Source organism: Mytilus galloprovincialis, chromosome 13 (assembly GCF_965363235.1).
Source record: "Mytilus galloprovincialis chromosome 13, xbMytGall1.hap1.1, whole genome shotgun sequence".
NCBI classification, from domain to species: Eukaryota; Metazoa; Mollusca; class Bivalvia; order Mytilida; family Mytilidae; genus Mytilus; species Mytilus galloprovincialis.
Window position 1 is genome coordinate 21,489,838 of NC_134850.1, and position 13,996 is coordinate 21,503,833.

The window sequence follows — 13,996 nt, forward strand, 5'->3', positions numbered from 1 at the left end:
GAATACTGACACCTTTGTGCTTTATAAAGAATATTTGCATAAAAAATTGGATGTGAAATACCTGAACGTATTAGAAGTCTGCATGTTGAACATTATAGCCACTTATGTCGAAAATGTTACCAAGCACGGTTAAGGTCCTTTATGTTGAGTTGAACTTGGATTGTTAAACTTAATACTTAAGGAAATTTCTGTACCAAGTCAGAAATATGACAGTTGTTATCCATTCGTTTGATGTGTTTGAGCTTTTGATTTTGCTATTTGATAAGGGACCTTCTGTTTTAAAATTCATTAGAGTTCAGTGTTTCTGTGATTTTACTATTTAATACAATGTAAATTGACAGAAGATATTACGTGTCAATCCAAAAGTGTTGACAAGTAGGCTTTGTAAATTTTAGGAGTTAAGAAGCTGTATCGAACCATTTAAACTTCAATGAAGGCAACACAAAAACACAGCTTGGCTATAGTCATTAATCGATTAAGCGTAAAGGAATCTGGGTTACAAACTAAAATCGAGGGAAACACATCAAAATAAACTTAAAACATTTGTTAAAGAGAGGCAAAATCAGTTTGAACATTCCTTTGATATATTTCATCTCCCTTTTCTAGAGACAAAAAATATATATCAAGGCATTTTGATGATAATCTATTTACAAGATCAACTTCAATTGATTTCAGAGCTGCTCTTATAGCTGGTTGTGTGGCGGTAGTGGCCATTATAATCATGACTTATATATATATGCGACACTACAAGACAAGAAGAGGTATAGTATTTGAAACCAGTCATGGGGTAAAGACATTTTGTAATTGTAATACATGGTAATGCCACATGTGTAGCAAGATCTGCTTGCCCCTAAACAATAATATTTACTAGTTCAGTGATGAAGGGCGTCAAACTAAACTCCGAACTATATAAGGAAACTAAAATTAAAAATCATACAAGACTAACAAAGGCCAGATATTACTGGCTTGACACGGACGCAAAGTTGCGTGGGGTTAAACATGTTTTTGAGATTTTAACCCTCCCCCCTTCACCTCTAGCTAATGAAGAGGTTGCATTTTGTGAATATAGCTGTTTCACAAGCCACGATTTTTTTTAGCAGGTATACTATATTTATAGGTTTGTTAATTGGTTAACCTACTGGTCCCCAGATATGATAACTTGAAAATGTTACCATTTTAGAAAAACATAAAAGCGCCTAAAATTAAATTCGTAGGAGGCCAAAAAAAAAGGTAGGGGTAGTATAATATGTTGGTGTCAGTTTAAACTCTTAGAAGTTCAGGGCATTTAAAGGTTGACAGTATTTTCACCTTTGAAAAAATCTACTAATTCATATCTACTTTCCGCAATTTACCGTTCTGGAATATAATTTTTCACGAAACTTCACAGTATAAGTGACACAGTGTTAAGGGAGTTCCCATGAAAAATTGCTTTGTCTATATTATCAGAATTGCAACCTTTATAGGGTGGAAATAGGGAACATATAGAATTTCACCAAATGTTGTTTATCTAAGAGATTTAAATAAAATTAACCCAACTGCAAAGTTTAATGAATATTTTATAATGATAAAATCATGGGCCTTAACTATGATGATTCATAATAAATTCACAGTTTACAGTATTCATAGTTTACTTTAAAGCCTCAAATCAAAATAAATTCTTAATTTATGAATATTTGCAATTTGATTTTTTAAGTACTTATATTTTCTCGTCGCAGTCATTAAAACCTGGAGAACCTTCCTGAATATTGTTTTTGGAGTGTTTTTTGACCTGTCATAAACCCCAAAGTAGGCTTTTTTGTGACAGTGAAAAAAACAAGTTAAAAATAAAAAAATATATACCCAAATCAAACTAACAAAAGTGTGCACTGTCCTAAAAATGTACTTAATATTCCTTATTCACAGAAAAAGAAGAATTATTTAGCAAATGTGAAGCCCCAGAGCAAAATAAACAGAAAAATCCCCCCCCCCCCCCCCCCCGCGTCACATAACAGATAATTTAATCTATGATTTTATCATTTTAAAGTCTTTAATATAGAAAACAATAACTGAGCTTTGTCTCATGGAGAGTTGTCTTGTTTCCACTGATACCACATCTTCCAATATCTTTTTAAAATTATGCAAATACCAGACGTCAGCAGTCAGTTCTATATAACTTTAAGTGAAGTCATACCTTAGACTGGTAACTGTACATGTATACATACAATTTTTAGAAAATATGGCTTTGTTTAAACACTTTTAGTTCATTTATTAGCTTAATTATGTTAAATATATTGTCAGAGATGATATTGTTACGAGAACATTTCTACACTAACGATTTAAAGTAAAAATTGTGAACTTTAATAGACAAATAGACATACTGCAAGATGTGGACTGAAGAATAAGTCAAAATTTGAAACTGTATATCTTGAATATTGGAATGATTAACTACTTAAATTTTTAATAAATTGTTATAACAATAGTTTCAAACAAGTTCTAGACATTCCATGTCAGAAGGCAGGCACATACGGTAAGCTGACAATAATTAAAGTCTTGTCTTTAAATTCATTAAAACATTGAAACAAGGGTATAAATGTTCTGTAAATGAAAAGTACGAGTATATGCAATAATTTCATTAAGACTCTTATTTTGATAAAAGAGTGTTGCTGTAAGAAAAAAAGAGTTTTCTATTTGAATAAATGTGTGTATAGGTTGCATTTTGTAAATATAACTGTTTCACAAGCAGCGGCACTTTTGGGGAAAGATATAATATTCATAGGTATGATTATTAATTAACGTACTGGTTCCCAAATATGATCTTGGTGTTTCATCTCATTGAGACATAACTTGGGAATGTTACCAGTATAAGAAGCATGGTAGCGCCTACAATTTAATTCTTTAGAGGTCCAAGAATGGTTGCAGGAGTAGTATTATATACATGTCACATCCAGGCCAAGGTTGACAATGGTTGTTTGAGGGTTTCCAATCTGCTCTATCATCCTCTCAGCTATGTGTTTTCTAATTTATCATACTGAATGTCCTATCATTGTCTTTTACAGATTAATTCTTATTTTAAAAGTTGTTTCTATGACGTTACGTACATAACAACTTTACGGGTATTAGAAAAGACAACAACAGTTAAGCAAAATGTTTTATTTTTTTATTTTGACAGTCAAATAATAAAATCTGAGCCAAAACGTAAAGCTCAAAGTATTGTACTTAATTACTTGATGTAAATTCGATTCATTGTCCTTTAAATTATAGACTTTTGATTGATCGTGACGAGAGGGTAACATTAAAAAGAAATGGTCACCCACTCAGCCATGATATATAGTAAATTAACACCCTCGTTTTAGCCAATCAAAATATGACATTTTAACGTGAAGTATAATAAATACTTCAAGTGTAAGTTTAAACTAAGGCTCAAAAATTGAGGTTCAGATGGGTGCAGTCCTAACCTGAACAGCAAGTTAACTTGATAAACAGTCATTTGGACCGGTCAAAGTTAACCTGTGACCGGATTTAGGACTGCTCTGACCAGTCCTATGACAAAAATCTAGTTAACTTGAAAAGCGGACTTGGTCCTAGGACTGTTTTTATGTCTGCCAAAAAGTTAACTTAAAAACAGGTCTGCTATTGATATAAGTTAACTTCGAACCAGTTCTGTCATAAGCTAACAGAAGTTATCTTCGAAACCAGTCCTGCCGTAAAGTTAACATAAGTTAACTTCGAAACCAGTCCTGCCACAAAGTTAAAATAAGTTTACTTTTGCTTTGACAAATCCGATCGAAACAAGACCTGTTCCCAAGTTAACTTCTGACTGGTCTGCTCAACACTAAGTTAACTTGTAACCAAGTCCGCTCTACATCGATTTTTTGAAAAATATTTTTTAATATCTTTGTTTCGTAGTATAAACATCGACAATAAAGTAAACTTAATACTTCCGTCATATAAACAGTATTAAATACAAATATTTTAAAATAACGTACACATAAAACGTTGCTTTTTACACAAATTTATCTGTGATCTGCCAATCTATAAATTAAAATAAAACGATCTTGGTAACAATGATAACGGGCACTGAATATATATTCCAATACCTTTCATATTCATCCATATTTATTTAGCACTTTATTGTATATATCTATGCAAGGACGTATATTAGATGTTAGTTATACGTCCTTGATCTATGTAGCCACAATCAGCAATATCTTACTTTCAGAAGAGAATTTTTTTAGAAAATAATTAATCATTAGTCCCAGCAGGTCCTCATTTTGTTCAATATATTGATATGTAACAAAATTTCAATAGTTTTGATACCTCATGCCCACATACATGCACCACAAAATTGTTTGACCGCATAGACCATAACTGACATATCTATATATATACCCGCATAGAAAATGAGCCATATTTTTTTATGTCAGGATTCAATGTATAATGCAAAGGAGATCTATATTGCAATACAAAAACAACATGAACATCATTTTTTTATTCGCATAAATTAAGGGTGCTAGCATGGCCTCCTTTTATTCAAAATATTGATACGTAACAAAACTTCAGTAGTTTTGATGCCTCATGCTGACTTGAACAACAAAATTTTTTGACTGCATTGACCAAAACTGACCATATTTGCACTTGACTTTGTAACTCCATATACCATGTATACCCCCACAATAAATCAGCCATTTTTTTGCGTCCGTATTCAATGTATATGACAACGGACAGCAATGTTGCAATACAATAACAACAAATGTTTGTTCGCATACATTTAGGGTGCGAGAATGTCCTCCTTTGATTCAAAATATTGATACGTAACAAAAAATTTCAGTAGTTTTGATACCTCATGGTAACTTGTACAACAACATTATTTGACCGCTTCCAACAAAACTGACCATATGTGCACTTTAATTTGTAAATATATATACCTGCATAGTAAATCAGCCATATTTTTATGTCAGGATTCAGTGTATAATACAATGGAACAGCTATATTTCAATACAATAACAACATGAACAACAAATGTTTGTTCGCATAAATTTAGGATGCCAGCTCAAAATATTGATACATAACAAAATTTTAGTAGTTTTGATGCCTCATGCTGACTTGTACAACAAAATTATTTGACCGCATTGACCAAAACTGACATATGTGCACTGAAATTTGTAACTCTATATACCATGTATATCCCCATAATAAACCAGCCATATTTTTGTGTCAGGATTCAATGTACAATACAATGGACAGCAATATTGCAATACAATAACAACAATCTTTGTTTGTACAAATTTAGGGTGCGAGAATGTCCTCCTTTTATTACAAATATTTATACGTAACAAAATTTCAGGAGTTTTGATACCTCATGCTGACTTGTTTAACAAAATTACTTGACGGCATTAACCAAAACTGACCATATGTGCAGTTTAATTTGTAAATCTATATACACTCATAGTAAATCAGCCATGATTTTTATGTCAGGATTCAATGTATAATACAATAACAACAAATGTTTGTTCGCATACATTTAGGGTGCCAGCATGTCCTCCTTTTGTTCTAAATATTGCTTTGTATCAACATTTCAGTAGTGTTGATGTCTCATGCTAACTTGTACAACCAAATTATTTGACTGCTTCCAACAAAACTGACCATATGTGCACTTTAATTTGTAAATATATATACCCGCATAGTTAATCAATCATATTTTTTACGTCAGGATTCAATGTATTATACAATGGACAACTATATTGCAATACAAAAACAACATGAACAACAAATTTTTGTTCGCATAAATTTAGGGTGCTCTATTTGATTGTATAGCCATTGTTTTATGTATATAAGAATATATCAAATAAAAAAGAAAAAAAAAAGGTTGTATAATATCTAGTAGAGTCTAGCGAGTAAAGAAATTTGCTATCCGGGGGAAAAACAATGCGAATGTTATTTACATTTTTTAATTAAAGCTGAAGTCTGATATGAAAAATTTTAAACACGATAATATGTCATAAGTAGAACTGTCACCAGGTCTGGTCAATAACAGACTTGTCCACAGGTCTGATCAGGAGCATACATGTCCACTGGTCTGGTCTGGGGCAGACATGTCCTCAAGACTGGTGAAAAGCAGACTTGTCTACAGGTCTGGTCTGGGGCAGACCTGTCATCAGGACTGGTCAAAAGCAGACTTGTCCACAGGTCTGGTCTGGAGCAGACATATCGATAGGTCTGCAGCAGTTCTAAAAAAGCAGGCCGTAGGTCTGGTCCATCAACGACGAAGTTTTAACTAGCTTGTCTCAAGTTAACTTAACAAGCAGTCAACAAGTCTGCTCCAAGTTAACTTTTGTCAATGTTAGGACCGCACCCATCTCTAGGGGTAATATAGAATGTTGGTGTAATTTTAAACTCTCAGTAGTTCAGGGCATGAAGGTTGAAAGTATACCAAACAGTCAAATATTTTGACCTTTGTAAAAATATAGTGCATATATATATATCGTTCTGGGATATAATTTTTCACGAAATTTCACAGTAATAGTGGCACAGTTTTAGCCGCAAAGGGACTTCCTAAGGGAATTTGCATTGTCTATATGTTCAGAATTGCAACCTATGAAAAACAAACACATTGTGCACAGTAAAACTCAGTTAGGTTTAAAAAAAAGTCTGAGGTCGATGTCAGGGGTAATAGATAACAAAAAAAATTTAAAAAAATGACAATGATACATACATTAACAAAGCACTAAGCAGTTACAGACATACCAACTCCAGACCCTAATTAAACTGATTTTAAGATTATGTCTTAATCATAAAAATATCAAGCAAAATCCCTCCCATATAATCAAAAAAATATACGAGAAGAACATAACCCGTATCAAGCCAACAACTGGTTTTAGAATATATCTGTTATTTCAGATGCAAAGACTCTATTCGTGAATAAATAATAGAGTCAAAATATGCCATCTTTAATGAACTGACACCAATATCGTAACTATATTCCATCTTAACGAGTATCTTGAAAGGTTTTGTTACCTGTGATGTGAATGCAGATTTTTTCGTACCGTATACTATGATATTTGAAATTAAGCAAATGTAGTAATTGAGTAAACTTTCCAGTTGTGCTTTTTGGAGAGCATAAGACTACACACTGAAGATGTTAAATCATTTTGACATTTAGCTGATCGGTTAAAATGGATGAATGATTGGTAAGTTGATAAGTTTGTTGTTTTGTAATTGATTGATCACATCTAGTTTTCGATTATTAGCATGATTGGTTGGTTTGATTGATTGATTGAATGATGAATACATTCATTATATATACCAGGATTGAGAAATTGATTGATTGATAAAGTGATTAGTTAATGCATAGATTGTTTTGTTGGATCATAATTCAAGTCAGTATCCATAAAGCGCATCAAAGGGAGAAACTTAACTATATATAGAAATAAAAAGTTCAATAAATAGTTAGAAAGAAAAAGACTGCTATACAATGACGTTGGAAATACAGCTTTTTTCAGGCATTGAGTGAGCTTACTCGTTGTGCTTTTTTGAGAGCATACGAATGCGCAATAAAGATTTAAATACTTTATTGATATGAAAGTTTCGTTAAAAATGATTTTCCTAGCAATTCAATTATGTGAAAATAGGGAATGTTTACTTAATAATATGGCATCACGTGGGGCCTTTCATGGTTGGCAAAGGTTAAACAAAACGGTAAAACATACTACACAGAGAAACAAGTGATCAGTCTGCTGGAGTTTCTAGTTGACAACATGTTTGCTAAAATATTTTATTTCAACAGATCGCCGGCAATTCTATGGGAATGATCTGTGTGCCTCTCCTAGCTTATTTTCATATGAGTCGGAGTTCCTTGAGAAAAAAAAGGAGGTTCAAACACTACAAACTCCTCAGAGTCTGAATTGACCAGTTTTTGTGCTCGACCAGTAAAATCGAGCACACATTTTACTCGACTAGTCTCGACATTGTCTCGACTGTACTTAACTGTACTTAAGTGTACTCGACTAGGTCTCGACTTTACTTAATTAGTCTGATTCAGTACTTGATGATCTTTGTGTAGTCTGAAATGGTCTTGACCAAGGCTCGACCTGTCTCGACCTGTCTTGACTAGTCTCGACCTGTCTCGACTAGTCTCGACTCAGTCTCAACCAGTCTCGACCTGTCTCGACTAGTCTTGACCTTCAAATTTAGTTTTGACTGGTGTAAATCAGCCCATCTAACTAAATTAAATATTGATCTTACAAAATTCAAGCTTATTAGGTAGTTTGATTTATTGCTGTGAAATGAAAGAATTTAATTTTACAATATGTAAAAAAAAAATTATTATATAAAAATTCAGATAGGCATCTTTAATTTTTTTTATAACTTTTTCAAATCAACTTGGATTTTCATCAAACTATGTAGATATCTTAGATATATATCAAGCTTACTGAATCCCATTTCATTTAGTTTTTTGTTGTATTGCTGTAAAATTTAAGAATTAAAGTAATCTTGGTATAAAAAGCTAGAATTTGCAATTCGGACAAACTAGAGATAGTACACTTTAATTTTTTTAATAACTTTTTCAAATCAACTTGGATTTGCATCAAACTATACAGTTATCTTACATATATATCAAGCTTACTGAATCCTATTTCATTTAGTTTTTTGTTGTATTGCTGTAAAATTTAAGAATTAAAGCAATCTTGGTATAAAAAGCTAGGATTTGCAATTCGGACAAAATAGAGATAGTACACTTTAATTTTTTTAATAACTTTTTCAAATCAACTTGGATTTGCATCAAACTATGCAGCTATCATACACATATATCAAGCTTACTGAATCCCATTTCATTTAGTTTTTTGTTGTATTGCTGTCAAATTTAAGAATAAAATTAATCTAGGTCAAAAAAGCTAGAATTTGCAGTTCGAACAAAATAGAGATAGTACACTTTAAGCTTTTTAATAACTTTTTCAAATCAACTTGGATTTTATTAAAACTATTTAGCTACCTTGGTGATCTTACTAAATCCCAGGTTGTTATGAAGTTTTAAAATATTTTTTTGTCAAATTTAATGACATGACACTATACATGATTTAATTACATCAGTACACGTGAGTTTTACAGGTAAAAAGAAAGCCCTACTTTTCTTAAACTCGTGTATTACTTATCTAGTGAATTAAAAGCCCTGTGATTTAGATTTAACAGGATGTTGCAACTTTGAATAAATGTTATTTAGAATTTAAAACTCTCTGGTAGATGTGATCTTTTTAATAAGTTTGCCCCAAGCAGAAGGTATTGCTTTATAAATCACCACAAATCAGAAGAACTATTTTAATAATTTCTAATGTTTCATCCCTTTTTGATATATTTATAAAGTGTATATCAAAAGGAATAAAACATTAAAGGAATTATATTAATATTTTATATATACTTTTTCCCAAATTATGAGAAAAGATATATTTCTAATATCGTAGCTTTTTGACCTAGGTTAATTAAATTCTTAAATTTGACAGAAATACACCAAACAAAATAACAACCTATGATTCAGTAAGATCAATATATTGCAAAGATATTTGTAGAGTTTGATGAAAATCTAAGTTGATTCGAAAAAGTTCTGAAAAAAATTAATGTGTACCATCTCTATTTTGTCAAAACTGCAAATCCTAGCTTTTTTTTACCTAGATTAAATTAATTCTTAAATTTGACAGCAATACAACAAACTTTGTAACAACCTGGGATTCAGTAAGAAGAATACATCACCAAGATAGCTATATAGTTTCAATAAAATCCAAGTTGAATTTAAAAAGTTATAAAAAAAATTAAAGTGTACTATCTCTATTTTGTTCGAACTGCAAATTCTAGCTTTTTTGACCTAGATTAATTTAATTCTTAAATTTTACAGCAATACAACAAAAAACTAAATGGAATGGGATTCAGTAAGCTTGATATATATGTAAGATAGCTGCATAGTTTGATGCAAATCCAAGTTGATTTGAAAAAGTTATTAAAAAAATTAAAGTGTACTATCTCTATTTTGTCCGAATTGCAAATCCTAGCTTTTTATACCAAGATTACTTTAATTCTTAAATTTTTCAGCAATACAACAAAAAACTAAATGAAATGGGATTCAGTAAGCTTGATATATATGTAAGATAGCTGCATAGTTTGATGAAAATCCAAGTTGATTTGAAAAAGTTATGAAAAAATTAAAGTGTACCATCTCTATTTTGTCAAAACTGCAAATCCTAGCTTTTTATACCAAGATTACTTTAATTCTTAAATTTTACAGCAATACAACAAAAAACTAAATGAAATGGGATTTAGTAAGCTTGATATATATGTAAGATAGCTGCATAGTTTGATGAAAATCCAAGTTGATTTGAAAAAGTTATTAAAAAAATTAAAGTGTACTATCTCTGTTTTGTCCGAATTGCAAATCCTAGCTTTTTATACCAAGATTACTTTAATTCTTAAATTTTACAGCAATACAACAAAAAACTAAATGAAATGGGATTCAGTAAGCTTGATATATATGTAAGATAGCTGCATAGTTTGATGAAAATCCAAGTTGATTTGATAAAGTTATTAAAAAAATTAAAGTGTACTATCTCTATTTTGTCCTAATTGCAAATTCTAGCTTTTTATACCAAGATTACTTTAATTCTTAAATTTTACAGCAATACAACAAAAAACTAAATGAAATGGGATTCAGTAAGCTTGATATATATGTAAGATAGCTGCATAGTTTGATGAAAATCCAAGTTGATTTGAAAAAGTTATTAAAAAAATTAAAGTGTAATATCTCTATTTTGTCCGAATTGCAAATCCTAGCCTTTTTTTACCAAAATTACTTTAAATCTTAAATTTTACAGCAATACAACAAAAAACTAAATGAAATTGGATTCAGTAAGCTTGATATATATCTAAGATATCTGCAAAGTTTGATGAAAATCCAAGTTGATTTGAAAAAGTTATTAAAAAAATTAAAGATGCCTATCTGAATTTTTATATAATAATTTTTTTTTTTACATATTGTAAAATTAAATTCTTTCATTTCACAGCAATAAATCAAACTACCTAATAAGCTTGAATTTTGTAAGATCAATATTTAATTTAGTTAGATGGGCTGATTTACACCAGTCAAACCTAAATTTGAAGGTCAAGACTAGTCGAGACAGGTCGAGACTGGTTGAGACTGAGTCGAGACTAGTCGAGACAGGTCGAGACTAGTCAAGACAGGTCGAGACAGGTCGAGCCTTGGTCAAGACCATTTCAGACTACACAAAGATCATCAAGTACTGAATCAGACTAATTAAGTAAAGTCGAGACCTAGTCGAGTACACTTAAGTACAGTTAAGTACAGTCGAGACAATGTCGAGACTAGTCGAGTAAAATGTGTGCTCGATTTTACTGGTCGAGCACAAAAACTGGTCAATTCAGACTCTGAGGAGTTTGTAGTGAAAGAAATCTGGTCATTTAATTTAACACTCAAATATAATGATTATGTTCTTTTTTATTAACAATCCAACTTTTTCGACTAGGTTCCATTAATATATCCCCTTAAACTAGAAATTTAAGAAACAACAGACACAGATTATTCTGCCTCATTGACTTATATCTTGAATTTGAGCGTTCAACGCTGTACTAGAATCTATGACAAAGGTGGCGATTTTAATTTTTAAATTATCAATATCCACCACCTTAACAACAATATACCAGCTTCACCTGCATATGGGATATACATTTCTCTACTCATTTTGTAATCAAGATTGCAGCTGCTACTTAGACTGTATAAAACGTCACCAGCCAGTGTTTTATCAGAAAAGCCAATGGGAAAGCCAGTGACATTGAAGAGCTCCTTCCGGTGGTCACGCGGGAAAGGGGAGATAATATAAAAATTTCGAGGTGGCGCTGTAACCAGCGTGTAAACAAAAACATAGCCTATGCTTCAGACAATAAATTTATTAAAACAACTTAACATCCATCAGTATTTAAGGTTAATTTTTCATTAGAATAGATTTTGGCACACGACTGCCAAAATAGGTATTGAAATAAGTGCTCCGTTACTGAAATATGATAAATCAAAAGACGTCCTCTGTAGATTTCCAAAAAACCGCGGGTAATCCCCCTGTTTGCTAGGAACTGACACAAATGCATCCTAAAGCTTTTCATTGGTCGAGATATAAATAAATGTGACCCAGAAACATATGGGCACATGACTATGTATAGGATTCCCCGTCACTCTGAGTCTTGTTTACATAATAAATACTTCAACCGGAGGTCAAAATTCAACACTTGTCAAACGTTTTTGGAGTTATTTCGGCACAAAATTAAGCAAATAATGTCATATTTAACAGTTTTTAATCACGAAATTGATTGAGACAATGAAGGGTGATGATGTTTCCAGGATTTTAAATATATTTTACTTAAAAATGATGATGGGTTGAAGGCTTTACACCGTCATTTGTTGATGTTTTTCATGTTGCTCAAACTCCTCGTATTACATTTTCTGTAGTTATTTAATTATGCTGCAGTGTGTAACAGATGTATGTAGTACATTGAAACTGGGTTAATCTATGAACGAATTTTTTCCATATAAATGACTTCAGTTGTCTGGAAGTACCCCCCCTTTTTTCCCCCAACTTTTCAAAAATTTCAGCAAGGGGTAAGTCAAAAGTTATTGTCTGTATAAAAAGCCTACGCAAGTGCAAAGTGTTAGCACTTAGTTTATCTTTGTTTTAAGCCATTTTTTTTTAGGTTAAAGGTTACAGTCATTCTTTGATTCAGTAAATATTAATCTGAAATCAATTGTCAATTTAAAAAAGTACCAATCAACAAATATTAATCTGATGCATCAATAATCTTCACTTGATTTTTAGTCTTCGCTCTTGTTGTTTATATAAAAAAAACTAAGCAAGTTGGAAGTTGACACTTACACATGTTTATAAATGTCTGTCCTGTCCTTATCATGCATATCAAGCAACATGGTGTACACTTAACCATTCATGCTTGAGTGTGTCTGGGCCCTGGGGCATGTTTAACTCTTGAGAACTTGAGATTAACATTCAATAGGGATGCCCAATGCCTAGAACATCCAATTCTTAATACATGTTAGAGCTATATGACCATTTAAAGCATTTTAAAAATGCTGTATCACTTCTAAGGTCTACTATGAAATTGGCATATGAAAGTCTCACTCTGATTTTGGTGATCCTGTTTTGTTGCATTGATATTAATGCTTGACCCATATTTTAATTTTACACCAATCTACAAGAAAACAAAGCTTGGTCACAGGATCTATAGTTTAATCAGAATCATACCATTCCTATATCTGTGTACTGATTTTTCTGCAATATAATACTTTTTCACACATTTTACTCCATTCTAAAAGCACACAATTGCAATAATTTGCAAAATCATGTGATTACATATATGAAAAGTGCACCTGTACATCTCATTCCTAATACTACACAAGTAGCTTGATCTACTTACTCTTCCAGAACACCTGATATCAATTGTATGTTGTGGGTTCAAGTTGCTCAGCTTTCTTTTTTCTAATTTGAATATTAGTTTAGACTTTTCATAAAAAAAGTATGAAAAAAGAGAGACTACTGAAAATGATTTATTTAGGTGCAGGGTTTACCACACTTCAGAAAAACAGTGAAAAGTCGTCATGATAGGCCATTTGAGAGACCTCAAGGATACCTCACTATGTCTAGGAGAACTGAACGATTTAAAAACCTTTCTGTTTCAGTCCTTCACACCTAATCAATCATTAAAGACCATCAAGTTGACTTTTTATATCTTTGATTTTTTTTATGTCCCAAATACTACAGTACATACATGTAAATCAGGATATCAGTGACGGATCTAGAACTTTTTCTAGGGGGCTGCTGACTGACTTAAGAGGGTTCCTATTTAATCAACCACAAAAGGGTACCCCTATGAATATGCTAGCTTTGCATCTATGAATCTCAGGTTTTTCAATGACAATAAGTTTTATTGTATTGCAACAGCATTATTGTCTCATGTACAT

At 31.7% G+C, this 13,996-nt stretch overlaps 1 protein-coding gene across 1 annotated transcript in view; it reads left to right on the plus strand.

Annotated features, from left to right (window-relative positions):
* LOC143056750 (caspase-2-like) overlaps positions 1-13,996 on the plus strand; it is a 158,973-nt gene that overhangs the window by 56,324 nt on the left and 88,653 nt on the right. The window lies entirely within an intron of this gene.